At 38.2% G+C, this 27,078-nt stretch overlaps 1 long non-coding RNA gene across 1 annotated transcript; it reads left to right on the forward strand.

Moving 5' to 3' along the window:
• Positions 1–23,334: 23,334 nt before the first annotated feature.
• LOC141677849 (uncharacterized) lies at positions 23,335–24,479 on the forward strand. The gene is made up of 3 exons (XR_012557544.1): positions 23,335–23,428; positions 23,585–23,653; positions 24,446–24,479. It is a non-coding gene; the product is annotated as an uncharacterized LOC141677849 (long non-coding RNA).
• Positions 24,480–27,078: the final 2,599 nt, after the last annotated feature.

The raw sequence follows: 27,078 nt of genomic DNA on the forward strand, positions 1-27,078 counted from the left end.
GCATTCACTGACTTGTTATCTGCTGATAACAAGAAGGAAGTACTAAGACCTCTCCAAATACCCCAATCTGTCAAACAGTTCTTAGTCAACACTATCCCAAGCACTTACACAGCCATATTCCCTGATGTAGCACCATCACAACCATCCACTACTCAACAACCACAGTCTACCTCACAACCACCAACATCAGCACCTGTTGTCAGCACTTCACAGTCCAGACCCAAATCCAAAACCAAACCAACCTCTGGTACTTCTCAAAAGGTGCCAGTTGTAAAATCTGACACATCCTCCAGACCCAAAACCTCAAGAGCTAAATATGTTCCTCAATCTCCACCAAGGAAATATAGAAGGCTGATTCTGAGAGATGAATCAGATGAGGAAGAACAGGTCCAGGTTCCTATATCAGAACCTGTGACAGAAGAAGCTGAAGAGTCAACTCTTCAGAAGGAGAAAGCAGCTGAAGCTTCTGGCATTCAGAAAAGAAAGAGGTCTTCACATTCTGATACAGATCATGTCACCCCTCCATTTAGAAAATCAAAATTGAGGAAGATGAGAGCAGGTGTGCATATTACACAAACTCAATTTGAGGATGCTGAAGATGCTGAGGAAGGGGATCAGGAATCTCTGATCTCATCAGAACCTATTGTGATTGAAGCCCTGCCAGCAGCTGAAGAAGTTTTGATTTAGGAATCTTAAATTCCTGAAGTTCACAGATCAGAACCTGTACAAGAATCTGTGATTTCTCCACTCACTCTCCAATCAAAGCTACAGATGATGTTGAAGAACAAGAGACAAGTCCTGAAATGGATATTCATGATTTGAATATACCTACTGTTCTATATTTGGATCTCCAACTACAAAATAGCCAACTCCTGTTACTTCTCCAATTTTACAGGCTGAGATACCAACAACACCAATTTTTGATCTTGGAACTGAAGTTCAGAATTTAGACAAAGCTGCAACTGCTTCAGAGTCTCCTACAGCCACACACACCTTGGTGTTATCTGAAGATGAGGAGATTCTAGCAAGTTCTGAAGAGTCAGCTCCAGTAAACACTCCAGTGCCTACAGGAAAGAAGGCATTATTCCAGTTTGAGGAGGAGGCTGCTCCAGTTTCATGGGAGGAAACCTTTAGAGGGGATGAGTGGATGCATAAATGGAATGATACTGATTTTATTCCCAGCCCACATGTTCCGACAGAACATGTTTTAAAAGCTGATGAGTTGTTGACAAGTTCTGACTTCAAGCATCAACTAAAGGTCACTGCTCTCAGTACAAGAACTCTACAAGGTCAACACTCCAAGACTCATGCAAAGGTTGATAAACTTCAGGAAACAGCTGATAAGATAGCCATGATGCAAGATCTAGATAAGAAGAAGTTTATCAGACCAATTCAAGAAAAAGTGGATGCTATTGAGCTTGTTCAAGCCAAGCAGCAGGCCCAACTGGATGAGGTATTACAAAATCAAGCTGCTCAACAGACTCAGTTAAATGAGATCCAATCTTCAGTGGAACTCCTTCTTTCTCTACTCCTAACAGATGATGCAAAAAAGGGGGAGAAGGTAGTTAAGTCCAAATGCTCACCAAGCCAAACACTGAAGAAAAAGGATGATCATGGAGATGACCAAGGAAACTCTGAAAAGAGTAGAGGTCAAAGTCAAGGGAAGCAGCTGAGGAGAATTCTCACTCAACAGACAAGTTGTCATCCATCAGAGAATGTTTGGTAGCAAGAACTCTGATAGATCTGCTATGCAAGGGAGGAATAAGGAAGGAAAGAAGCCAACAGATCAGGATGTTCCTTTGTTGATCATAAATGCTGATACTTCAAATACTGATGATCAAGTTCTGACAACTACTTCTGATGTGATAGTCCAAGCTGGAAGCCAAGAGTCACAGAAGTTTTTCCAGACTTTGAAATTCAAAGGAAAGAAAGCAACATTCTTCTACAAAGATCCCAAAATTCAATCTGTTGATGAAGAATTGGCCAAGAGACTATTCCTTAAGGATAATCTAGGAGTTGATTTAGAGGAATTAAGAGAAGAAGAAGCTAAATTTGCTGCTGAGAAGAGAAAACCCAAGTCAAAAGCTTCTGATGCTAAAAAGCCACCAAGACCAAAAGAAAAAGGGATTTTAATTAGAGAAAGATCTGCCACAGAGATTCCTAGATCAAGGACTAGATCTCAAACTACTACTGATCCCAAAGACAAGGGAAAAGGAAAAGTTGGGGAGACAGTCAAGAAACAGAAGATGAAGATTCCTTAAATTCTGATGGATCATGTGTGCAAGATGGTTCAAGTCTTTGATGATGCTGCTGCTGGAGATGAAACAGTTGAAACTCTGAAGAGAAAGAGGATGACAGAAGAATCTAAGACAACCTCTAATATAGCTCAAGTTGTTCAGAGTGATGAAGTTCAAAACTTAATAAGTCCTGAAGATATTTCAGAATAGCAAGCTATAGATGAAACTGCAAATCCTGACCAATTCATCAAGACATCAACCTCTAACACTGCTCAAGTTGACATAGACAGCTTAACATTAGAAAACAAGAAGAAGCTGTTATAGAACAAGTCTATTCCAGTTTAGCCTAAGACAAATCAGATGTTGAATCAACTTGCAGCATTTGGGGTAAAAGCCAAGCAAGCTAGAGACACTTCTGGATTAGGTTCCGACAAAGAGAAATTCCAGACTGGGATAAAAGTTGATATTAGAGATCCATTCACATTGACTGACAAGCCATATGAAGAGATCACAAAGAAGCACCTTGCCAAAGTGCTTTCTGCTCAATTAGTGATGGATACTCATGATGGTTATGAAGAAAAAGAGATATTGATCTTATTTCTGATTGATGGCAGAACTTATAGATTATCTGACTCTGATGTGCTGAAGAAATCTGTCAAAGAGCTCTAATATATTCATTATCTACTGGAGGTAAATTCTGATGTTACCAGGAAATTGTCAGAATATATTCTGAAGACAAGAAGAGATTTACTCAGAATTTCTGGTGCAAGAATGACAGAGTATACTCCAATGATGACTGGGGATGATGGAAGAGAAATTTCTATGAGGAAGAATTCTGCTAAGGTAGAAGTAATTCTGAAAGGAAGATGCTTATGCTATAATGAAGATTCTACACATCCAAGGGTAATCAGACCGGGAGATGGACTTGAAAGAAATCCAATTTCTGTACTCAGAGCTGCCATATATCAAATTGGTGATACTGAAGATGAAGAACTGCAGCAAGTCAAAGCTCAGTTACTTGAAGTTAAAAGAAATGCAGAGACCAAACTAGTATCAGACTTCCTAAGGATTCATTATGGATTCCAGTTGATTCAGTGAATTTGGTAAAAGCTGCATGGACTGTAAGTTGTATTTAGTTGTACATATAAACTCTCATTGCATTTGTACTTAAATGTTTTTGACATCATAAAATCTATAAACTTGTATATTTTTATAATTTACAAGTTAAGGGAGATTGTTAGATATATTTGTGATGTCATGTCTAATCTAATTTGTTTAGTTTCAGAACTTACTATTAGAACTTAACTGGAAACCAGAACTTACTGAAGACAGGATGTTATCAGAACTTAAGCCATCAGGAATTACATCAGAACTTAAGTGCGGATACACTTCAGGGATGAAAAGCGGCTGATTTACAGGAGAGGATCTGGATTAAACAAAAGAAGATATGCTTGGAGAGTTGTACAACTAAAAGACTATAGTAGATAATCTCTGATTGATGTATTTTAGGAAACAAAACATATCATATCAATTACGAGATATCTTGTAACTGTGTAGTATATAAACAAAGATCAGGGTTTACACTATATGGGTTATCATTCATAAGAATATTATTCATTGTAACCCTAGCAGCTCTTAGTAATATCATACATCACTGAGAGAGTAGATTAAACCTACTGTAACAGAGTTTGATATATTGAATAAACTTGTTTTCTGTTACATACTTGTGTTTATAATCAAATTGATTGTAGAGACTATATTCAACCCCTTCTATAGTATCATTGATACCTAATAAGGCAGTACTCATATTCAACTTAGTTTCTAAACATTCTTGAATCTTGGTCCAAAACCTAGAATTGAACCTCGGATCTCGATCTGATACTATAGACACATGAACTCCATGCTTGGTAACTACCTCCTCCAAATACAACTTAACTAACCTTTCCAAAGAATACCTTTCATTAATCAGAAGAAAATGCGTTGACTTGGTCAACTTATCAATGATTACCCAAATGGCATCGTGATTTGCTCTCGTCTTTGGCAATCCCACTACAAAATCCATTGCAATCTCTTCCCACTTCCACCAGGGAATCTCCAAAGGTTGTAACAATCCACTTGGTCGTTGATGTTCCGCTTTTGCCTTCTAACATAAGTGACACTTGCTAACCCAATTGGCAATATCCTTCTTCATTCCCGGCCACCAAAAGTTCCTCTTCAAGTCTTCGTATATCTTAGTGCTACCGGGGTGGATAGAAAACCTAGAGTTGTGTGCTTCGTATAATACTTCATTCTTCAGTTCCGTCATTTTAAGAATCCAAACTCTAGAGGAAAATCTAAACAAACCTTGGTTATCTTTTTGAGTACACAACTCTTCTCCTGTTAAAGTATCTAGTTCTTGCTCCCTAACTGCTTCTTGACACCTTTTGATCTTTTCCATCAATGCGGGTTAGAAGGTAATCTCATATAGTTGTTTCTGACTTTCACTTGGTACTCGAACCTCAATCTCCATCTTTTCTAAGTCTCGTGCTAGTTCATCCGCAATCCGAACCATATTCAATTTCTCTTTTCTGCTCAAGGCATCCGCCACCACATTGTCTTTACCTGGATGGTAGTTAATAGAATATTCGTAGTGTTTAATCAATTCCAACCATCTTCTCTATCTCATGTTCAAATCCTTTTGCGTGAATATGTACTTCAGGCTCTTATGATCCGTATAAATATCGCACTTCTCTCCATACAAGTAATGACACCATAACTTCAGAGCAAACACTATGGCTGCCAACTCAAGGTCATGAACTAGATATTTTTGCTCGTGAGGCTTTAGTTATTTGGAGGTATAGGCGATAACTTTGTCGTGCTGCATCTTTACACATCCCAAACCTTTCAAAGAAGCGTCTCTATAAATCACAAAGTTTCCCGTCTCATCGGGCAATGCTAATACTGGAGCTGATACTAACCTCCTTTTTAATTCCTGAAAACTTTTTTCACACATTTATGTCCAAATGAACTTCTCATTCTTCCTGGTTAGCTTGGTTAATGGGGATGCAATCTTAGAAAAATCCTTTACAAACCTTCGGTAATTTCCAGCTAATCCAAGAAAACTTCTTATTTTCGTCGGAGTCTTCAGTTTCTCCCACTTGGATACGGCTTCAATCTTTACAGGGTCTACCTTGATACCTTCCTTGCTCACCACATGTCCAAGAAACTGTACCTCCGTCAACCAAAACTCACACTTGGAAAACTTTGCAAACAATTGCTTTTCTCTAAACCTCTGAAGGGCAATCCGTAGATGCGTTGCGTGATCTTCTGGAGTCTTTGAATATATGAGGATGTCATTAATAAATACAATAACAAACTTATCCAAGTACTCCTTATACACCCGGTTCATTAAATCCATAAAAGTCGCTGGTACATTAGTTAATCCAAATGACATCACTAAAAATTTGTAATAGCCATACCTTGTTCTGAATGCAGTCTTAGGAATATCTTCGGGCTTTATTGTCAATTTTTTCAGCTCTCTGTAGTCAATGCACAATCTCATACTTCCGTCCTTTTTCTTTACGAATAGCACTGGAGCACCCCACGGAGAAACACTGGGTCGAATAACTCCCTTATCCAATAGTTCCTGAAGTTGCTTGGCCAATTCTTTCATTTCCACTGGGGCCATCCTATATGGAGCTTTGGAGACTGGTTCAACTCCGGGCATCAAATCAATGGAGAACTCTATCTCTCAATCAGGTGGTAATCCTGGAAATTCCTCTGGAAAGACATCGGGAAAATCTCTTACTATGGGAATCTCATCCAAAGTAGGGGTCTCTTTCTTCATATCCATCACATGAGCCAAATATGCTTCACATTCTTACCACAACAATTTCTTTGCTTGCAATCCTGAAAGGAACTTCTTATCTTGCCTCTGTCCTTGATAACTAATCCTTTTATAATCTGGGGTATAGATAACAACTCTTTTTTTCATACAGTCAATATTTGCCTTATACAGAGACAACCAATCCATGCCTAGAATAACATCAAATTCTCCTAGCTCAAAAGGTATTAGGTCGGCAGGGAAAGTATATCCTGAAATCTCTATAAAACACTTGGGACAAATTGCCTTACATGCACTTTTCCTTATTAGCCACCTCTATGGTTAATGGTTCATCTTAGTCTTCCAACATCAATTGCATTTATTTACACAGTTTATAGATATAAAAGATTTGGACGCTCCCAAATCAAATAAAACGTTAACAGGTATGGAATTAAGAGAAAGCGTACCTGCAATTACATCAGAATCATGAGCTGGAGATTTCTTGGTCATCTTAAAGGTTCTAGCTCTAGCAGTACTGGTTGCTGGTCCTTGAGACACGCTCCTTCTGACACTACCTTGGGTCACTGATTTACAATTCCTGGCAATATGCCCCACTTTACCGTAAATAAAACAGGTTACTCCTTGGGTTTCAGACTTGCACTCCGTGGAATAGTGACCCTTCTGGCCACACTTAAAGCAATTGATATTTTCTCTACACTGACCACTGTGCTTCTTTCCGCAGGTCTTACAGTCGATCACTAGCTTGCTAAACCTTGTCGGGGCAGAACTAACTGAAGTGGTACTGGGCTTAGCCTGGGGGAAATTCTGTCTTCAGAACTACTTATTCTTATTCTTTCAAACCCAACGCTGGAACTTCTGACTTTCTACACCTTATTCCGACCTAGCAGGTCCACTTTCAAACTTCCTTTTCTTCTCACCCTGCTCCTTTACAGCTAACCTCTGGTCACTTTCTATCACTAAGGTAGCCTGAACTATCGAAGTATATGTCTTGAGTTGTAAAACTACAACTCCACTTCTTATCTCTGGCTTCAACCCTTGTTAAAATAGCTTCGCTCGCTCAGCTTCCGAACTCACATACTCTGGTACTATACGGTCCAACTCTGTAAACTTTGCTTCATACTCTGTAACACTCTCGTCTCCTTGCTTCAACTCCAAAAACTTCATCTCCATCTGACTCTGGAGATAGTCCGGAAAATATTTCTCCAAGAACAGCTCTGTGAATCTGGTCCATGGGACAGGACCATCTCCTTCTAATGCTCGCGTAAAGTCCCGCCAATAGTTCAAATCATTCTTCAGAAAGTAACTAGCATAATCTGTCTTTAAATCCTCACTCACCTTGGTGAGCGCAAATGCCTTCTTTATTTCCTTCAACCATATCCTGACAGCAATAGGATCCACCTCACCTTTAAACTCTGGGGGTTTTATTTCCTTCTTTATTGTTGCCACTAAGACAATATCCTCATCCTCAGTATAATTGGATCCATCCTGAGTGAATGATCATAATCTAAAAATGCCAACAATAGAAGCAACAATAATAGTAACAACAATAATAACAATGCACAAGTACATATAAAACTGAACAACAGAATAAAGCAGCTATGATACAATAACCAACAGAAATCCAACTGGTACAACTGGAATCCAACTGAAAAGAAACCATCCAAATACACATCAAAATTGGCTATCTAGCAGCCTCCGCCTACTACAAACTATCACAACATAATATACATATACAAAGAAACAACTACAGAACTCCTGGAAGCCAACTCTGAGCTCTGTATCTCTCTGCTGCAACCCTGGTCTAACCACTGCCACTGCCTCAGTTTGACCAGAACCTAGCTCAAACACTAACCAGTTCACTAGATCCTGGTACTGAATAGCCCTGAACTCTGAGCTAATGAAATGGTCAATGGATCTAGCCCTCTCAATAGCCATCAGGGTCAAAGATCGCACATGGGCCTGCACCTCAGGGGAAGGGGCAGGGATGCCCTGAAAAGGTGCAACTGGTATCTGGTCAAACTGAGCAGCCAGCCCCAGACTCTGCTCTCTAATAAAAGATCTATTCACCGCTTGGTGAACATGATAAGGGATCGGAGAAGAGGTACCGCTAGGGGCTACAGGAGGAACCGAGGTCTCGACGAGGAAGAACTAGAACCACAACCGGGAGGAAAATCCCTAACAGCAGACACAGACCTACGTACCCAGCAAGAACGGGAACTAGGTCCAGGGATTTCCTCTGTACAAAGGAAGAAACTGGTGGGGGAGGCATAGGTGTCTCCTCAACAACAACATCCATGGTCCTCTCGGAGTCAGAGCTATCTGAGTCTAATGGGTTCTTCCGGGATGGAGAACTAGAAATCACAATAGGCCACTGCCAACAAAATAAATATACATGAAAGACACAGCAAGGTTGTTAGGTCCCGAATTATCGTAGAAGGGGGGTTGAATACGATAATCACAAAATTAAAAATTCTTTCGAATCTTTAGCGGATATAAGATTTAGTGCTCGGTTAGTGGTTTCGTGTTCTTGAGAGGAATAGTGTTTGGAATGATAAAAAAAACAAGGAATACAAGATATTCGTGGAAATATATATATTCGTATATAAATCCTCGAGGGTGTTGCTACACTCCGGTAAATAAATTAACCGGCTATAATCTAAAAACAATAAAGTTTCTAGCTTCTAAAAATATTTACAAATCAAATCCTATACAATGATCTAGCTTTTGTTTGTCTAAGGATTTAATTACCGTATAACAATTATAATGCCCCTATGAATATACAAGAATTAAATCGAGCATTATAACGTTACTCCGGTGAGAAGTTAAACAGATATATGAAAGGCTTCAGCTTCTCTGTAAATCATTGCTGCCATTTTCACTTCTCTTTTTGGGAGAGAAGATGAACATAAAATACTCCACTATGAATGGCTGAATCTTTCTACTGCAAAGTGTAGACTTTATCTAATAAAATTGTATGGCTGAGGATAGGCACTTCGGTGGCGACCAGGGTGTACAGAGAAGTTATCTCACTCTCTATGGAGACCAAGTAGCTCTGTGGTGACCAAGGAGGAACAAAGTTGCCTTAGAATAATTATGAATCTCTGTGGTAACCAGGAGAGAGGGAGTAAATATGCCTGTGTCGACAGGGGGATGGGGACTCTTTGGCGACTCCATTTACCACTATAACACGTACATGTATATATACTTAACAACCAAAAACATAAACTAAACTTTATGTACACGTTTTTTTTGTTTTATTTCTTTTGTTTTATTTTCTTTTTGCTTTTTCTTTTTCTTTTATTTTTCTTTTCTTTTGTTTTCTTTTTCCTTTTTCTATTTTCTTTTTATTTTCTTTTCTTTTTCTCTTTTTTCTTTTTTTGTTTCTTTTCTTTTTAAATTTAAATTGTAATTAAATTAATTTATAAAATAAACTTAAATATAACTTATATAAATAAACTAATTTAGATTTATAAAATAAACTTATTTAAAGTTTATAAGATAAATCATTTTAAGTTTATTAAATAAATTATATTAAAGTCCATTAAATAATTTATTTAATTTAACAATTAAACTTTGAGCTTCGCCAGTCCCCTGAGCTGTTTAGCTGTATACCCCGCACACCTCTTCTCGTACTTTAACAGATAAACGTTCAATCCAAGTACGTTCCTCAATTTAACAATTTTCTATAAATAATACCCATATTCCTTTCACGAGCTGTTGACGCCTAGTGCAACTGGTCTGGTTCACAGACGACTAACCCCGATTCAGGTCTTCGTATTATGGCCTTGATTAAATTGTTAAGCTTGCAACAACTTTACCGCTTCAGACACTGACTGTCAATAAATAATTGTACTTTCACTGGAATCCTTTCTGGTACTCTAGACAATGTCTTCATTAACCTCTGTCTATACCATGTCTTCAATTCTTCAGATTCCTATGCTTCGAACACTGTCTATCTTCAATCAATGCCAATATACTGAAATCTTCTGGTAGCACTTGTATACTGAATCTTCAACATTTCTGAAACCCTAAAAGTCTTTAACCTTTATTCCTCACTGAGGCATGATCATATCAATGAACTTCTTTCAGTGACCTATAGATAGACTTCAGGCCTTCTTCTAATCTTCTGATTCTTTGTATTTTCCTTGTCTTTATTCTTCCTGATTTCTTGTGTAGACGTAGTATTATTAACCTTGATAGGGATAAATAAATTATGATTGTATAATTAAATATTGCATTAATTGTACAATCTGTGGGCTGCTAGGCCCAATAAAAAGATATATGATACTCAGACCAGAAAGGTTAAGCCTGATGGGCCAGATCCGGCCTGATGGAATAAAAAAGGCCCAAAAGCCCTGATTATTAATTAAATTCGTAATTAATTAAAAAGGGACAAATCAGATGTTGAAAAGAGTCCCGATAAGGATATAAATCCTTGGAGATTAGCCTCAAGGGGACCTAAAAGGATAAGGAATCAGTTTCCTACTACCTAGGACTCCAAAGTCCATTCTAATTATGAGACTTGCCCACCAAGTCTCCTATACCAAGTCCAATTCAAGGACTCCCAACATCTATATAAGGGGTCTCACCCCCACCAACCAAGAACTACGTTTTTTGGCTTGATTCTCTAATTCACAGAGATACGTAGGCATCTCGTAAAGGCAGATTGAGTCACGAAACACGAGAGCAGCCATTAAAGGCCTTGAGCTCCCAAATCTTAGTATTAAATACAGCAAGTAATAACCTTGGTTTTTTATCCATAACATTTGGCGCCGTCTGTGGGAAAAGGAACAACAACCATGGCGAGAACACGGAGAACAATCAGCACTCTGGAGGAGGGAACACCATTAGAGACAACCCAGGTGATTTCATCAACCGTGGAGGTTCCTCCCCATTCAACTTATGCATCTATTCAGGGGGAAGCCCAGACAGGGGCAACTCATCCTCAGCCACAAGGGACAACTCCCCCGACTATTCAAGGTACGAATCCTCGAGTTCAATAAGTACATATACCTGTGAATTCTCGACCCGTCGGGTATGAATATTCAACTGTTGTTACCACTAACCCCCCTTATGGGATGCCCCTTCACCCTGAGGTTGGAGGAAGCGGATATGCTGGGCGAAGCGAAGCACGAGGGCGGTCGCCCCCCTATATACGAGGTTTGGATCCTATCCCTGAGGATCGGGAATTTTCTGGTCCATACACTGAGAGAGACTCCGAATCTTCGGATGATGAAGTGGCCCCAAGAAGGAGGCGTCCTGGAAAAGAGCCAATGGCCGATGGAAGGCAACGCCCCCAAAGCACCCCAGGGGCGAATCCCCAAGAAGTGCAGGAAAGGATCAGGGCTCATGAGGCTGAAATCCAAAGGCTGAGGCGTGATTTGGAGGCTCACCAGGCCACCAGACCCCAGATACCTCCTAGGGGGAGAAATCCTCCTCCTGTCATAGACCTGGATGGTCCGGTAAGAAGAAGGGCTGCTATCCCAAGAACTGATCCAAGCAATCTCCTTCCCCTTGGAGATCCTGATGATCCAACTCCACCCTTCATAGAAGAGATAATGAATGCCCATATCTCAAGGAAATTCAAGATGCCCACTATCAAAGCCTATGATGGCACAGGAGACCCCGCTAATCATGTTAGGACATTCTCTAATGCACTGCTGCTGCAACCCGTGAATGATGCTATAAAGTGTCGGGCCTTCCCTCAAACCCTGTCGGGTATGGCTCAAAGATGGTACAGTCGCCTGCCCCCAAATTCTATTGGATCGTTCAGAGAATTAAGCCAGGCTTTTATTAAGCAATTCATCAGTGGAAGAGTCCATGAGAAAAGTTCAGCATCTCTTATGAGTCTTGTACAGGGAGCTAAGGAATCCTTGAGAGATTACCTGAATCGTTTTACAAAGGAGGCTTTAAAAGTCCCAGACCTTGATGATAAGGTAGCCATGATAGCACTGCAACAAGGAACCAGGGATGAGTTTTTCAAGATGTCCTTGGCCAAACGTCCCCCTGAAAACATGTTGCAACTCCAAGAGAGGGCAGGGAAGTATATCAAGGTTGAAGAAAGCATGAGGAAGACCGTAGTAAGTAATGAGCCCACTGGAGGAAAGAAGCGAAAAACTGATCTGGAGTATATCGCTAAGGACAAATATCCTAGAACCGAACAAAACCCTGATTCAACCCCCAAGAAGGGAGGACCTGGGCAAAAGTTCACTGAATACGCTAAGTTGAGTGCTCCTAGAAGTCAGATTTTGATGGAGATTGAGAAAGATAGAGATATTCGCTGGCCTAAGCCCTTGAAGGCTGATCCCGCCAAGCTAGATAAGAGCAAGTATTGCAGGTTTCACAAAGATGTTGGCCATGACACCGATAAGTGTAGACAATTGAAAGATGAAATTGAGTTTTTGATTCGAAAAGGAAGGTTGAACAAGTATACTGGAGATGGAGGGGACAGAAACAATAATGGAAGGAAGAACTTTGAAGATCGTAGGAGGGACCAAGACGATCAGGGGCGGAATCCCCAACCTAGAGGACCGGTTATAAATGCAATTTTTGGAGGACCACGACGTCCTCGAGGACCTGTGATAAACACGATCTTTGGAGGTCCAACTGCTGCTGGATTGTCCAAAAATTCCAGAAGGGCATACACCAGGGAGGTTATGCATATTATTGGAGAAGCCCCGAAGAGGGCCAGGACAGAAGTAACATTGGCTTTTGATGATTCCGACCTAGAGGGTGTGAAGTTTCCCCATGACGACCTGCTGGTCATAACACCGATAATAGGAAATAGACCGGTTAAGAGGGTCCTTGTGGATAATGGTGCTTCTGTGGATATCTTGCTCTACGACACCTTTCTAAGGATGGGGTATAACGACTCCCAGTTTGTAATAACCCCAAAATTTTTCAACTTTTTGTAACCCTTGTGAATAGTGTTTTAGCTGAATGAGAAAACTTTCACGCCACACTATGTAGGGGTTCTGTTATGGATACTCTGGGATTTTATTAGTACTATATGAAGTATATAAGTGTATGTAAATATCGTCAGAACCCAATTCCGAACACTTTGGTTTTTCCCGGAAATCCACAAGATACGGAGAGAATTGAGTATAAGGTAACAGGATAAAAAGGATTTAAATTAAAGGATTATAATAGAGGATCATAAAAAGGAATATAATGTATTGAGAAAGGTCAAGGGAACCTAAGTAATAAGATCCCGGGTATGATCCTTCAAACGATAAACGAGAACGAAAGTTAAGCGAACCGTGCAACAGATCAGCGGTCATTAGGCAAACGATTAGGGAGTTAATCAAAGGGTTTAAGGGGAGTGATGTCATCCAACCAATAGAAAGGAGACAAGGAAGGGAGGATGACATCATAGGGGTGACATAAGCATGACATGGAAGGAAGGAGGTGTGGTTGATTTAGGACCACACAAATGCAAGGACAAGGTGGTAATTTGCTAAATCAAAAACAAAACCAAGCCAACCAACTAGCAAATCATTTCATCAAAAGTCAAAAAAAAAATCAGCCAAGGCATTGTTCTTCATCTTGCTCACGGCTTTTTGCATTTTTCAAAGCTTAAAATTTCCAAAATCAAGATCCAAGCATCCTTAATTGGTAAGAAAATTCCCTAACCTTCTTTATGCTTAGTAATGGCTATATCATAAGTTTAAGCCACAAATTCTTTCTCTAGCTTCTTGATTTAATCATTGGAGAAGACAATGAATAGTGTTTTCAAGTTTTAACTTGAGTTTTTTTCTTGTTTTCTTGAAGATCCAAGCTTTCTTAAGACTACTCCAAGCTTATTAAGGCTTCCTAGCTTCACCCACCAATCCAAGGAAGGTATACCACTTTCAAACCCTAGGTTCATATATATTATAAAGTGATTTTGATGAGTAAGATGTTATGGTATCTTGTTGTTATGTTTAGAGTTGAGATTTGGAATGGTGGTGAAATGAAATGATAATTTAGTGGTTTTGATTTAAAGAAACTTAAAGCATGATTAAAGTTAGGTTAAGCATATGTATGAATGAGTAATATTGAATTGTTTGGGATTGTTATGATGTGGTAAGGATGGGTGTTTGATGTGTGTGGATTTGAGGATGGTTTGTGATGATTGTGGGTAGTTTTAAAAATGGGAAATCGCGTAAACATAGCCGTCGTAACGTCCGATTTTCTTTGGACTGTTTTTGTGCATAGCATTAGGACCCGAGAACCCCCTGCTAAATTGTGACCACTGCCATGTTTAGATAGCTCATGTTACGAGCTTCGTTTTGATATGTAGTTCGTCCGATTCCGATTTACGGTTTAGGAGAAACGACCGTTTCAAGTAACGGCGTTTCACGAGCGAAACTTTTTCCCTCGCCTTACTTTGGAATGTAGGTTAAAGACCAAAAAGGATTAATTAATGTGTGAAACATTTATGGTAAGTGTGTTAGGCAGTTGGTAAGTCATTCACGAAGGAATCGCGTTAAAACTCGTAAAGGTCAATTTATTAAAAATGGTGGAGCCGAGGGTACTCGAGCGAATTAAGTAAATCGTTAAGCGCGAAAGCGAACGTTAGGACTCTAAATGGTTAAAGTCTAGTTTCTTAAGCGACCGGGGTTTAATTCCGACTTATGTTGTTGTTCATAGGTTATCGGACCCACTCTAAGCTTAAGCCTATCCGGGAGCGCTCAGGCAAGTTTTCTACCCGTTATACTGTTGTTGTGATGTAAATATATGTATATGCATTATCTTGTGATATTGCATGATTGTTATTAGCAAATTTTGCGATATATTGGAGCATGCTGATATGGTATATATGCATGTCTGTTTCATAATCTGGTTATCTATATGTTGATTTCAATGCTTATAGTTGCATAATACCTATGCTAGAAATAAGCAAGTAGTTGCGTATACCCTTAGTATAGGGGATAAAAGGTGAGCATATTTCTAAACCGGGAGTCGATGTTCCCGAGTATATTATATATATATATTTATTTATATATATATATATGGATATAGTTTTTAAAACTATTAATCGAATAAGGTTTATTCGATAACTTTAACTTTATTTTATTATTGAATATTATTTCGAATATTATTCGAAGGCGTATGACTCCTTTACATTATTATCGAATATTATTTGAATATTCATTTGAGGATGTATGACTCCTTTCTTTTATTTAATGAATATTATTTATAATATTCATTCGAGGTATTATGACTCAGCTTATTTTATTTATTGAATATTATTTGAATATTCATTTGAGGATCTATGACTCCGATTATTTGCTGAGATATATTCTTTATTTTATTAAAGAATAAGGTGTCGATAATCAAACTTATTTTTTTATTCAAATAAAGATATTACTTTCGTATAAGTATATCTTTGATTATTTGCTATTCATTTCAAGTATAAGTTTTAATACTTCTACTTCAATTATTTTATAAAGATTATTTTTATGGGAATATTATTTATATAATAATATTCAGACATTTTCTAAATATTCTGGGGACTGATTTACTTCATTAAATCAGTTTTACTCCAAACACTCTTTAAAGTGTTTTCGAGTCTTTAAAATGATTTTCAAAAGTTAGAGCGGATCCCAAAACTATTTTTATATTTAAGATCTTCCTTTTAAAAAGGGGATTTAAATACTCGCTCAAAACCTGGGGGATCCGGCTCGGTGGTGTGTTTTATATTCGCAACAAGGTTGCTGTCTTGGTAAAAGAGTTTTTGATTACTTACCCAATATTCGGGAAGTAAAATTCTTGGAACAAGTTAATCCATTAACAGGCATCGCCTGGGAAATATCGGTGAGTTTTCCTTTCCAACTAGGTACGACTTCTTGGTGGAGCCGTATCAACAAGTTTCTACTTGGGGAAAGGGGGAAACGAGCTTTACGTTTCAGAGTCATGGATTTCATCTGAACTAGGAGTGGCGTAAGTGGTCGAGTAGCGCCGGCCCAGCCTTATTATATTGGCCCAAATGGCCTGGAAGTTCCGCTAAGGCGGTCCATTCCTTAGGAGTTCAGTGTTCGGTTGACAAGTAAATCCGACAGGTTCTCCTCTACATGTAGAAAATGGTGGGGTTGCACTACTACGACTGATCATCGTAAGTGGTCTTCCTGGCGCGGCAAACTCCCGTAATGAGTTCATCATCCAATTGGATATTTCTGCAACACTACCCAGAGCACTTCGATAGAAAGGCTACGGTTGGGCGATTGTTGAGTGTTGGCAGGGTCAAGTTTTCAAAATGATGTTTACATCAAATGAAGTATCTCGTAACTTCATTTTATTTTGATAATATTTTAAAGATTTAATCTATTCAAATCTTGTCTTATAGTCTCATCTATGTGATGAACTTTTGAAGCTAATTTATAACTTGAACGGTGGTAGTTCAAGTAGTATTGGGAAAGATATAAGTATATTGGGGTATCTTGTAACTTCATCTTTTAAACTTATATCTAATTAATAATTGTCTTATGAATGACAAAGATTTTCAGAAAAACGTTGAGACAAGGTTAGATATATGAGATCACCTTGCAACGATATTTTTTATACAGTTATACACTGGGACTTTGTGTATATTATGCATGGAAGAGGACTTCCAATATTTTGAAAAGTATATATGTATATATACTGAATATTTTGCGACTTCATCGCATTAAGATATCAAACTTGGTTCATTTCTTTTGACCAAGACTTTCATGAGTATTATGAGTAGGCTCATACATTGTAAATCATTATATATATTATTTTGGTGGGCTTGCTGCTCACCCTTGCTTTATTTCTTCATCACACAACAACAGTTAGGAAAGATGGCCAGACTCCAGCGGACCCAGCGCAAGCGCGTGGGAAGCATCCCGCGTCTTCCCGATGATGTTGTGGCTGCTATAGCTGCAGAGGTAGATCTATTGGTAGATCAGGCATTCTATTTTTGAGAATCAAATTATGTATAATTATAACTTGTGGCAGATAATGGCAATTAACTGTAAATTTATCAAGTAATCATTTTGGGTTGTAATAACTTTTAAATTGTGGATTCAAAGACTTGTACTTATTTGAATTTCATCTCTGAGACTATAACGGGTTGTGGTGTGTGTTAGTGGGGGGTCACAGCTTAAGGTTATTATTATTAATTAAGTGAAGTGATATTGTGGAAAGAAAGACCGTGACGACCCGGATCCCCGACCCCGGATCTGGGGGTGTTACAGAAATGGTATCAGAGCTAAGCGTTATAAACCTCAGAGATGATGGGACGTTAAGATAATAAGTTAACTAAGATAATAAGAACTCTTGCCAAGTTCATAGTCGGGCTACCTAACGTAGCACTGACAGTTAAAACCCTTATGGGAACCCTTATAAATATCGTGATAGGAGCGTAGTTCGTTATCGTATATGGTAGCGGGACTCCGAACCCTGAGGTTGAGGAGCAACATCGCGATGATATTTTATTACTAATTGGAGATCGGATTGCGGATCCGATAGAGTGTCCTAATGCAGGACCGGATGATGTTGATAGTGAGGATGTAGCGGTTGATGATGTTGTCCTAGAAGGGATAGTTATTGAGGAGGATCCCATGGAGGATCCTGACAAGAATGAATAAAGGACCACTGAGGAATTGATGACCATGGTTAGGGAAACTACCAGAGGTAGGATTGGCCGGTCACTACCGGAGGTTCGTTCAAGTTGTAAAGATAGTAGCCCCTTTAACGCGGCTTACTCGTAAGACTGAGAAGTTCGAATGGACAGAGAAATACGAGAAAAGATTTTAACAACTGAAGCAAAGGTTGGTGGCGGCCCATATGTTGGCGTTGCCGGATGAAAAATGAGATTTTGTGATTTGTAAGTGACGCTTCGCATAAGGAATTAGGGTGCTTCTTATATAGCACAGCAAGATAATCGCGTCTGCGTCAAGACAATTAAGGAAGTATAAAATTCGATATCCCCACCCATGAGCTTGGGCTCGTGGCAATAGTTTTTCCCTAAAGATTGGAGGCACTACTTGTATGGAGAGAAGTGCAAGATTTACACAAACCATAGGAGCTCTAGTACATTTTTGCGTAGAAAGAGCTCAACATACGCCAGAGGAGGCGGTTAGAGCTAATCAAGGATTACGATTATGAGATTCTTTATCATTCGGGGGAAAGCCAATGTGGTGGCTGATGCCCTTAGTAAAAAGGAGAGACTCAAGATGATAATGTCTTTTGGGGAGTTTATAAGAGATTTTGAGAAAATGGAAATAGAAGTGAAGGTAACCGGAGCCGGTACCGAAAAGCTGTTTGAGATTGCAATACAGCCCAAATTATTGGAAAAGAAAATATTGTGCCAGTAAAAGTGATGAATGAAGGCAGAGAGCCAACAAATAGATATGAGATTAATACTGAGAAAGATGATAAAGGAATAATGAGGCATTCCTATAGAAATTGGGTTCCAAATGTTCAAGAGCCTAAAGATGAAATCTTAGATGAAAGCTAGTTTGAGGAATAAGATTTAGAGCAAACCCTGAACGTGATAATCAGGGAGGTCGCAATTAAGATATAAAGAACCCGGAAAATAATAAAGTGGAAAATGAAGATTTTAAATTAAAAGATGACTCCAAGTATGGGGAGTAGGAAGAAACATTTAGACTGAGGAAACAAAAGTCGAGCGAGATAAGGAGACCCAAGACGGTACTCCTATACGGTAATTCATGGACCTGTCTAGACAGGACTTAGACTATTATACCCAACCACCACCCTGAGGGGACAATGCGGCAGGAAATTCTTTCATGACCTTTAAATCGTTAAGCTCTCAGAGTTCCAAGGAACAGGTTGACCTAGTCGAGGCAAGAGCCTGGCTAAAGGAAATAGAGGAATCATTTGAGATTTTGAATGATTGACGAACCACAAAAGACTGTTTTTGTCACTTACCCTCCTAAGAGAGAGACCACCCGCTGGTGAAAGACCAAGAAAGGCACGGAGCCAGAGGTTAGAATAAACTGATTTAAGTTCAGTCAATTGTTTTCGGGAAAGTAATTCCCAAAGATAAGGAGATAGTGTAAAAGCTTTGGAGCTAGAACAAAAGTGGATGAGTATGATGAATTATGAATCTAAGTTGTAAAAGTTATCAAGATTCGTTCTGAGGACACGAATCCAGAATGACGGGATGTTTGGAATCAATACTTATGTTGTGTTAGTTCATGAAATAATGATAAGAGAAAGGAAAATAAAAAGAAACTGAAGTGGAAAGGAATATAAAGGCATACGAGTTATGTACATTTTATCCCCTTTAAGTTGGGAGGATTCAAGGAAACCTTGAGATAATTCGAAGGATAAATAATGAGACGCGGATAGACTGAGGAGACAAGAAAGTAAGAAATTAAGAAAATTGGATGAAGGAAGTGACCTTCAAGAATGGGAAATGTAAGACCGGTGGCTTGATACCCAGAAAGGGAGACGCCAGGTATGAAAGATATCCCAACATTGAGATGACTGTTGAGATAAACAACAAAAGTAAATAAGGAATTATTAAGAAGAGGTTCACGTTGAACACGACCAATATCTTCCAGAACATCCATGTTATCGTTACCAGATTAGGCAAGAAAAGAGGATAACCGTTGTTATCTTTTGGAGGCCATTTTGATTAACCTCATTTTGTATGCAGATGTTATTGTGAAATTAGGAATATACTATCGAGGTGGGAATGATTGAATAAGATACCCTTATCAGGGATATATGACTTTATTTATCCATGGATGGATGCATGTACCTTTTCAAAGGTGGAATTAAGGATAGAACATCGGTAACTTAAAATGAATCCTAGGGGAATGCATAAAGGTTGGCATTTCACCCTTAATAGGGATAGTATGAGTTTTGACAGTATGAATTGGAAAGGATTAAGGTAACAATAACCTTTAAGAATTAGTGGAGAAATTTTTCAGATGTATATAGACAATGGTTCTAGTAATAGTGAATGGTATTTTGATATGCCCTGTATCTAGGGAATACAGGAGGAACGATTGAAGGATAACCTTAGAGGTTTTACAAGGAGAAAGGTAATATTCAAAATTCTCAAGAATAAAAATGTTGATAAAGGAAATATGACATAATTATAATGATGCCAAGTGGGGCACGTGTTAAACCACGAGAAAGTATGGATCGAACCAGTAAAGGTCGAAATTGTTCAGGGCAATTAGGACCTAAGATAAAAGATGTTCTAAGTATGATTGAGAGTCAGTCGTGACAGTGATTAACCTCTAAAGATTGAGGCAATAACTTATGGAAAAATGGTGATATTTTTTTCCATCTGATTTTAAGGAAAACATCTTCACTCAATCAGTGATCGGAAATAAGGTAGAAAATTTATTTGGAGGTGGTTAAAATGACATTGACTGTAAGGAAATTTTACTATCAGGAAAGGCCAAAGAGGTGGCCGACACTTTAAGGGTAAGTGGATAATTATAGGCGCGTGTGCCAAAAGAATACAGTGATGATGGTTAAAACTGTGAAGGTTGTATTATGGTTTGGAAGATTGACATTCCTTCTGATGACTGTGCAATACCCAACCGTAATAGTAGTTGGTAAAGGTTTAATTCGTGTAATCGCCATGATCGGGCTATCTATCTTAGAAGGTCCTATCTTGAGAATAATCCAGGACCATGTTTCAAAAAGGACTAGATGAACCCTTGAGTTAATTCTTCTATTTAGGGCGTATGATTAAGAATGGTATTAACCTGCTATCGTTGCTTTGATTGAAACTCTTCTGCACTTTTATCTGCTTCATGTCATGAAAGTACGTCAGAGTTTGGAGTGTTCTTCATGAATTGTGATTGGTGGTTATGTTAACTCCTTAGGAGAATTTGATACGACATGTATGGACTCCGTATGGTTAGCTATTAAGACTTCATGGAAAATGAATGACTACAGTAGGTTAGTAGTGGACCATAGTAATGCAGCAATGATTCTGCGAGTGGTGAGCTGATTACAACCGTGAGAGTTGTATTGGAATGGATGTTGAGGTTGAGTACCACTAATCGGGTCGTGGTAATGTATAAGTTATCATTAATAGACTAATTAAGTAGAGTATCTACCAATTGAATATTTATTCCTTCTTATGAAAAGAGAGTCGTATTACTATATGAGGAAGGTTGCGGTGCAAGCATAGAATTCTAGTAACGATGATGTCTAGAATGAGATCCCAGGTTCGATTTTCGATGTCGAGGGAGTTTCAAAGGTAATTGTGTATAAGCTCGAGGAGGGGCATGGGTCCATAGAATGATGGACGGGATAGCGAAAATATTTAGGCACGTGAAATACGATGCTATAATACTTGATACTGATATAAATACGTTTATGTTTTGTTCTCCTATGACAAACCTCTATAATTCAGAGGTAGGTTCCAAGCCAGATATTTTATGGCAATAAAATTTTTATGAATATACAATTCTCTTCAATTCGTTCTTTTCTCTTCTTTTCATTTCATATAAGCTGAGAAGAACAACCCTTCCAGAAGGGGAGGTATTGCCGAATGACTATCTATCTGTGTGATAGAAGCCGAGTAGGATACCAGCTATTGTTTAATTGCTTGTCAAGTACTAAAGGCTGGCCACCTTCTGTACTAACTATGCGATATAACAAGTGTTCATGATCATAGTGATCTCTCAACAAATTCCTTTACTTCTATTTGATTGATCAAATTTTGGAAAATAGAAACAACTGAAAAAGGAGTAATAAAGTGGTGGTAGTATGCGGAATGGGAACACATTCGTGATACTAAGGTTGACGTGGTTATTAAAAGGTTATAGAACGCTAACGAGCAAAAGTATAACCAGTATAATATTAGGAACGGAAGATAGTAGCGATTACGAACTGGAAAAGAATGGGTATTGAGAAGTAGAAGCTCTAATGTTAAAAGCAATAATGAGAGTCTGTGTAATAGACTTGAAAGAATTTGGAATGATCACTTAATTCGGATTGAGTTATCTTACGACAATAGATCATATGTCATTATCGAGATGTCGCCTTATGAGATCCTTGAGGGAAGACAATGTCGATCTCCCTTATGTTAGGATGAAGTTGTAGAGCGCAAGATGCTCGGACCCGCAGTAGTCCAAAGGACCAAGGATATGATAGATCTAATCAGAGGACGGCTGGTAGTAGCCCAAGATGGACATGATAAGTATGTTGATTTGACACGAAAGGATAAAGAGTATGAAATAGGGGACCTAGTAATGTTATAGGTATCCCTTGGAAAGGATTGATGAGGTTCGGAAAGAAAGGAAAGCTAAGTCTACAATTTGTTGGACCCTGGGATATATTAAGACGTTTGGGAAGTTAGCATATGAGCTAGCCCTAACCCCGAACATGTAGCAGGTCGTAACGTGTTTCACGTATCAATGTTAAGGAAGTGTAATTCAGATGCCAGTTAAATAGGGGCATATGAGCGCATAGACATGCAACCAGACGTAACCTATATGGACCAACCAGGAAGGGTATAGATTAAGAAGGAACGAGTGCTTAGGAGAAGGGTTATCAAACTAGTAAGAGTTTGATGGTAGAACCACAATATGGGAGAATTGACTTGAGAGTTAGAAAGTGCAATACTAAGAAAGTATCCCTATTTGTTTTCTATCTGATTCCGGGACGGAATCCTTTTAAGGAGGGGAGACTGTAATAACCCCAAAATTTTTCAACTTTTTGTAACCCTTGTGAATAGTGTTTTAGCTGAATGAGAAAACTTTCACGCCACACTATGTAGGGGTTCTGTTATGGATACTCTGGGATTTTATTAGTACTATATGAAGTATATAAGTGTATGTAAATATCGTCAGAACCCAATTCCGAACACTTTGGTTTTTCCCGGAAATCCACAAGATACGGAGAGAATTGAGTATAAGGTAACAGGATAAAAAGGATTTAAATTAAAGGATTATAATAGAGGATCATAAAAAGGAATATAATGTATTGAGAAAGGTCAAGGGAACCTAAGTAATAAGATCCCGGGTATGATCCTTCAAACGATAAACGAGAACGAAAGTTAAGCGAACCGTGCAACAGATCAGCGGTCATTAGGCAAACGATTAGGGAGTTAATCAAAGGGTTTAAGGGGAGTGATGTCATCCAACCAATAGAAAGGAGACAAGGAAGGGAGGATGACATCATAGGGGTGACATAAGCATGACATGGAAGGAAGGAGGTGTGGTTGATTTAGGACCACACAAATGCAAGGACAAGGTGGTAATTTGCTAAATCAAAAACAAAACCAAGCCAACCAACTAGCAAATCATTTCATCAAAAGTCAAAAAAAAAATCAGCCAAGGCATTGTTCTTCATCTTGCTCACGGCTTTTTGCATTTTTCAAAGCTTAAAATTTCCAAAATCAAGATCCAAGCATCCTTAATTGGTAAGAAAATTCCCTAACCTTCTTTATGCTTAGTAATGGCTATATCATAAGTTTAAGCCACAAATTCTTTCTCTAGCTTCTTGATTTAATCATTGGAGAAGACAATGAATAGTGTTTTCAAGTTTTAACTTGAGTTTTTTTCTTGTTTTCTTGAAGATCCAAGCTTTCTTAAGACTACTCCAAGCTTATTAAGGCTTCCTAGCTTCACCCACCAATCCAAGGAAGGTATACCACTTTCAAACCCTAGGTTCATATATATTATAAAGTGATTTTGATGAGTAAGATGTTATGGTATCTTGTTGTTATGTTTAGAGTTGAGATTTGGAATGGTGGTGAAATGAAATGATAATTTAGTGGTTTTGATTTAAAGAAACTTAAAGCATGATTAAAGTTAGGTTAAGCATATGTATGAATGAGTAATATTGAATTGTTTGGGATTGTTATGATGTGGTAAGGATGGGTGTTTGATGTGTGTGGATTTGAGGATGGTTTGTGATGATTGTGGGTAGTTTTAAAAATGGGAAATCGCGTAAACATAGCCGTCGTAACGTCCGATTTTCTTTGGACTGTTTTTGTGCATAGCATTAGGACCCGAGAACCCCCTGCTAAATTGTGACCACTGCCATGTTTAGATAGCTCATGTTACGAGCTTCGTTTTGATATGTAGTTCGTCCGATTCCGATTTACGGTTTAGGAGAAACGACCGTTTCAAGTAACGGCGTTTCACGAGCGAAACTTTTTCCCTCGCCTTACTTTGGAATGTAGGTTAAAGACCAAAAAGGATTAATTAATGTGTGAAACATTTATGGTAAGTGTGTTAGGCAGTTGGTAAGTCATTCACGAAGGAATCGCGTTAAAACTCGTAAAGGTCAATTTATTAAAAATGGTGGAGCCGAGGGTACTCGAGCGAATTAAGTAAATCGTTAAGCGCGAAAGCGAACGTTAGGACTCTAAATGGTTAAAGTCTAGTTTCTTAAGCGACCGGGGTTTAATTCCGACTTATGTTGTTGTTCATAGGTTATCGGACCCACTCTAAGCTTAAGCCTATCCGGGAGCGCTCAGGCAAGTTTTCTACCCGTTATACTGTTGTTGTGATGTAAATATATGTATATGCATTATCTTGTGATATTGCATGATTGTTATTAGCAAATTTTGCGATATATTGGAGCATGCTGATATGGTATATATGCATGTCTGTTTCATAATCTGGTTATCTATATGTTGATTTCAATGCTTATAGTTGCATAATACCTATGCTAGAAATAAGCAAGTAGTTGCGTATACCCTTAGTATAGGGGATAAAAGGTGAGCATATTTCTAAACCGGGAGTCGATGTTCCCGAGTATATTATATATATATATTTATTTATATATATATATATGGATATAGTTTTTAAAACTATTAATCGAATAAGGTTTATTCGATAACTTTAACTTTATTTTATTATTGAATATTATTTCGAATATTATTCGAAGGCGTATGACTCCTTTACATTATTATCGAATATTATTTGAATATTCATTTGAGGATGTATGACTCCTTTCTTTTATTTAATGAATATTATTTATAATATTCATTCGAGGTATTATGACTCAGCTTATTTTATTTATTGAATATTATTTGAATATTCATTTGAGGATCTATGACTCCGATTATTTGCTGAGATATATTCTTTATTTTATTAAAGAATAAGGTGTCGATAATCAAACTTATTTTTTTATTCAAATAAAGATATTACTTTCGTATAAGTATATCTTTGATTATTTGCTATTCATTTCAAGTATAAGTTTTAATACTTCTACTTCAATTATTTTATAAAGATTATTTTTATGGGAATATTATTTATATAATAATATTCAGACATTTTCTAAATATTCTGGGGACTGATTTACTTCATTAAATCAGTTTTACTCCAAACACTCTTTAAAGTGTTTTCGAGTCTTTAAAATGATTTTCAAAAGTTAGAGCGGATCCCAAAACTATTTTTATATTTAAGATCTTCCTTTTAAAAAGGGGATTTAAATACTCGCTCAAAACCTGGGGGATCCGGCTCGGTGGTGTGTTTTATATTCGCAACAAGGTTGCTGTCTTGGTAAAAGAGTTTTTGATTACTTACCCAATATTCGGGAAGTAAAATTCTTGGAACAAGTTAATCCATTAACAGGCATCGCCTGGGAAATATCGGTGAGTTTTCCTTTCCAACTAGGTACGACTTCTTGGTGGAGCCGTATCAACAAGTTTCTACTTGGGGAAAGGGGGAAACGAGCTTTACGTTTCAGAGTCATGGATTTCATCTGAACTAGGAGTGGCGTAAGTGGTCGAGTAGCGCCGGCCCAGCCTTATTATATTGGCCCAAATGGCCTGGAAGTTCCGCTAAGGCGGTCCATTCCTTAGGAGTTCAGTGTTCGGTTGACAAGTAAATCCGACAGGTTCTCCTCTACATGTAGAAAATGGTGGGGTTGCACTACTACGACTGATCATCGTAAGTGGTCTTCCTGGCGCGGCAAACTCCCGTAATGAGTTCATCATCCAATTGGATATTTCTGCAACACTACCCAGAGCACTTCGATAGAAAGGCTACGGTTGGGCGATTGTTGAGTGTTGGCAGGGTCAAGTTTTCAAAATGATGTTTACATCAAATGAAGTATCTCGTAACTTCATTTATTTTGATAATATTTAAAGATTTAATCTATTCAAATCTTGTCTTATAGTCTCATCTATGTGATGAACTTTTGAAGCTAATTTATAACTTGAACGGTGGTAGTTCAAGTAGTATTGGGAAAGATATAAGTATATTGGGGTATCTTGTAACTTCATCTTTTAAACTTATATCTAATTAATAATTGTCTTATGAATGACAAAGATTTTCAGAAAAACGTTGAGACAAGGTTAGATATATGAGATCACCTTGCAACGATATTTTTTATACAGTTATACACTGGGACTTTGTGTATATTATGCATGGAAGAGGACTTCCAATATTTTGAAAAGTATATATGTATATATACTGAATATTTTGCGACTTCATCGCATTAAGATATCAAACTTGGTTCATTTCTTTTGACCAAGACTTTCATGAGTATTATGAGTAGGCTCATACATTGTAAATCATTATATATATTATTTTGGTGGGCTTGCTGCTCACCCTTGCTTTATTTCTTCATCACACAACAACAGTTAGGAAAGATGGCCAGACTCCAGCAGACCCAGCGCAAGCGCGTGGGAAGCATCCCGCGTCTTCCCGATGATGTTGTGGCTGCTATAGCTGCAGAGGTAGATCTATTGGTAGATCAGGCATTCTATTTTTGAGAATCAAATTATGTATAATTATAACTTGTGGCAGATAATGGCAATTAACTGTAAATTTATCAAGTAATCATTTTGGGTTGTAATAACTTTTAAATTGTGGATTCAAAGACTTGTACTTATTTGAATTTCATCTCTGAGACTATAACGGGTTGTGGTGTGTGTTAGTGGGGGGTCACAGCTTAAGGTTATTATTATTAATTAAGTGAAGTGATATTGTGGAAAGAAAGACCGTGACGACCCGGATCCCCGACCCCGGATCTGGGGGTGTTACACAGTTGACACCTACCGACATGCCGATATATGGATTTGCTGGAGTAGAATGTCCTGTGGAAGGGATAATC

This window comes from Apium graveolens, chromosome 8 (genome assembly GCF_009905375.1).
Source record: "Apium graveolens cultivar Ventura chromosome 8, ASM990537v1, whole genome shotgun sequence".
Lineage (NCBI taxonomy): Eukaryota > Viridiplantae > Streptophyta > Magnoliopsida > Apiales > Apiaceae > Apium > Apium graveolens.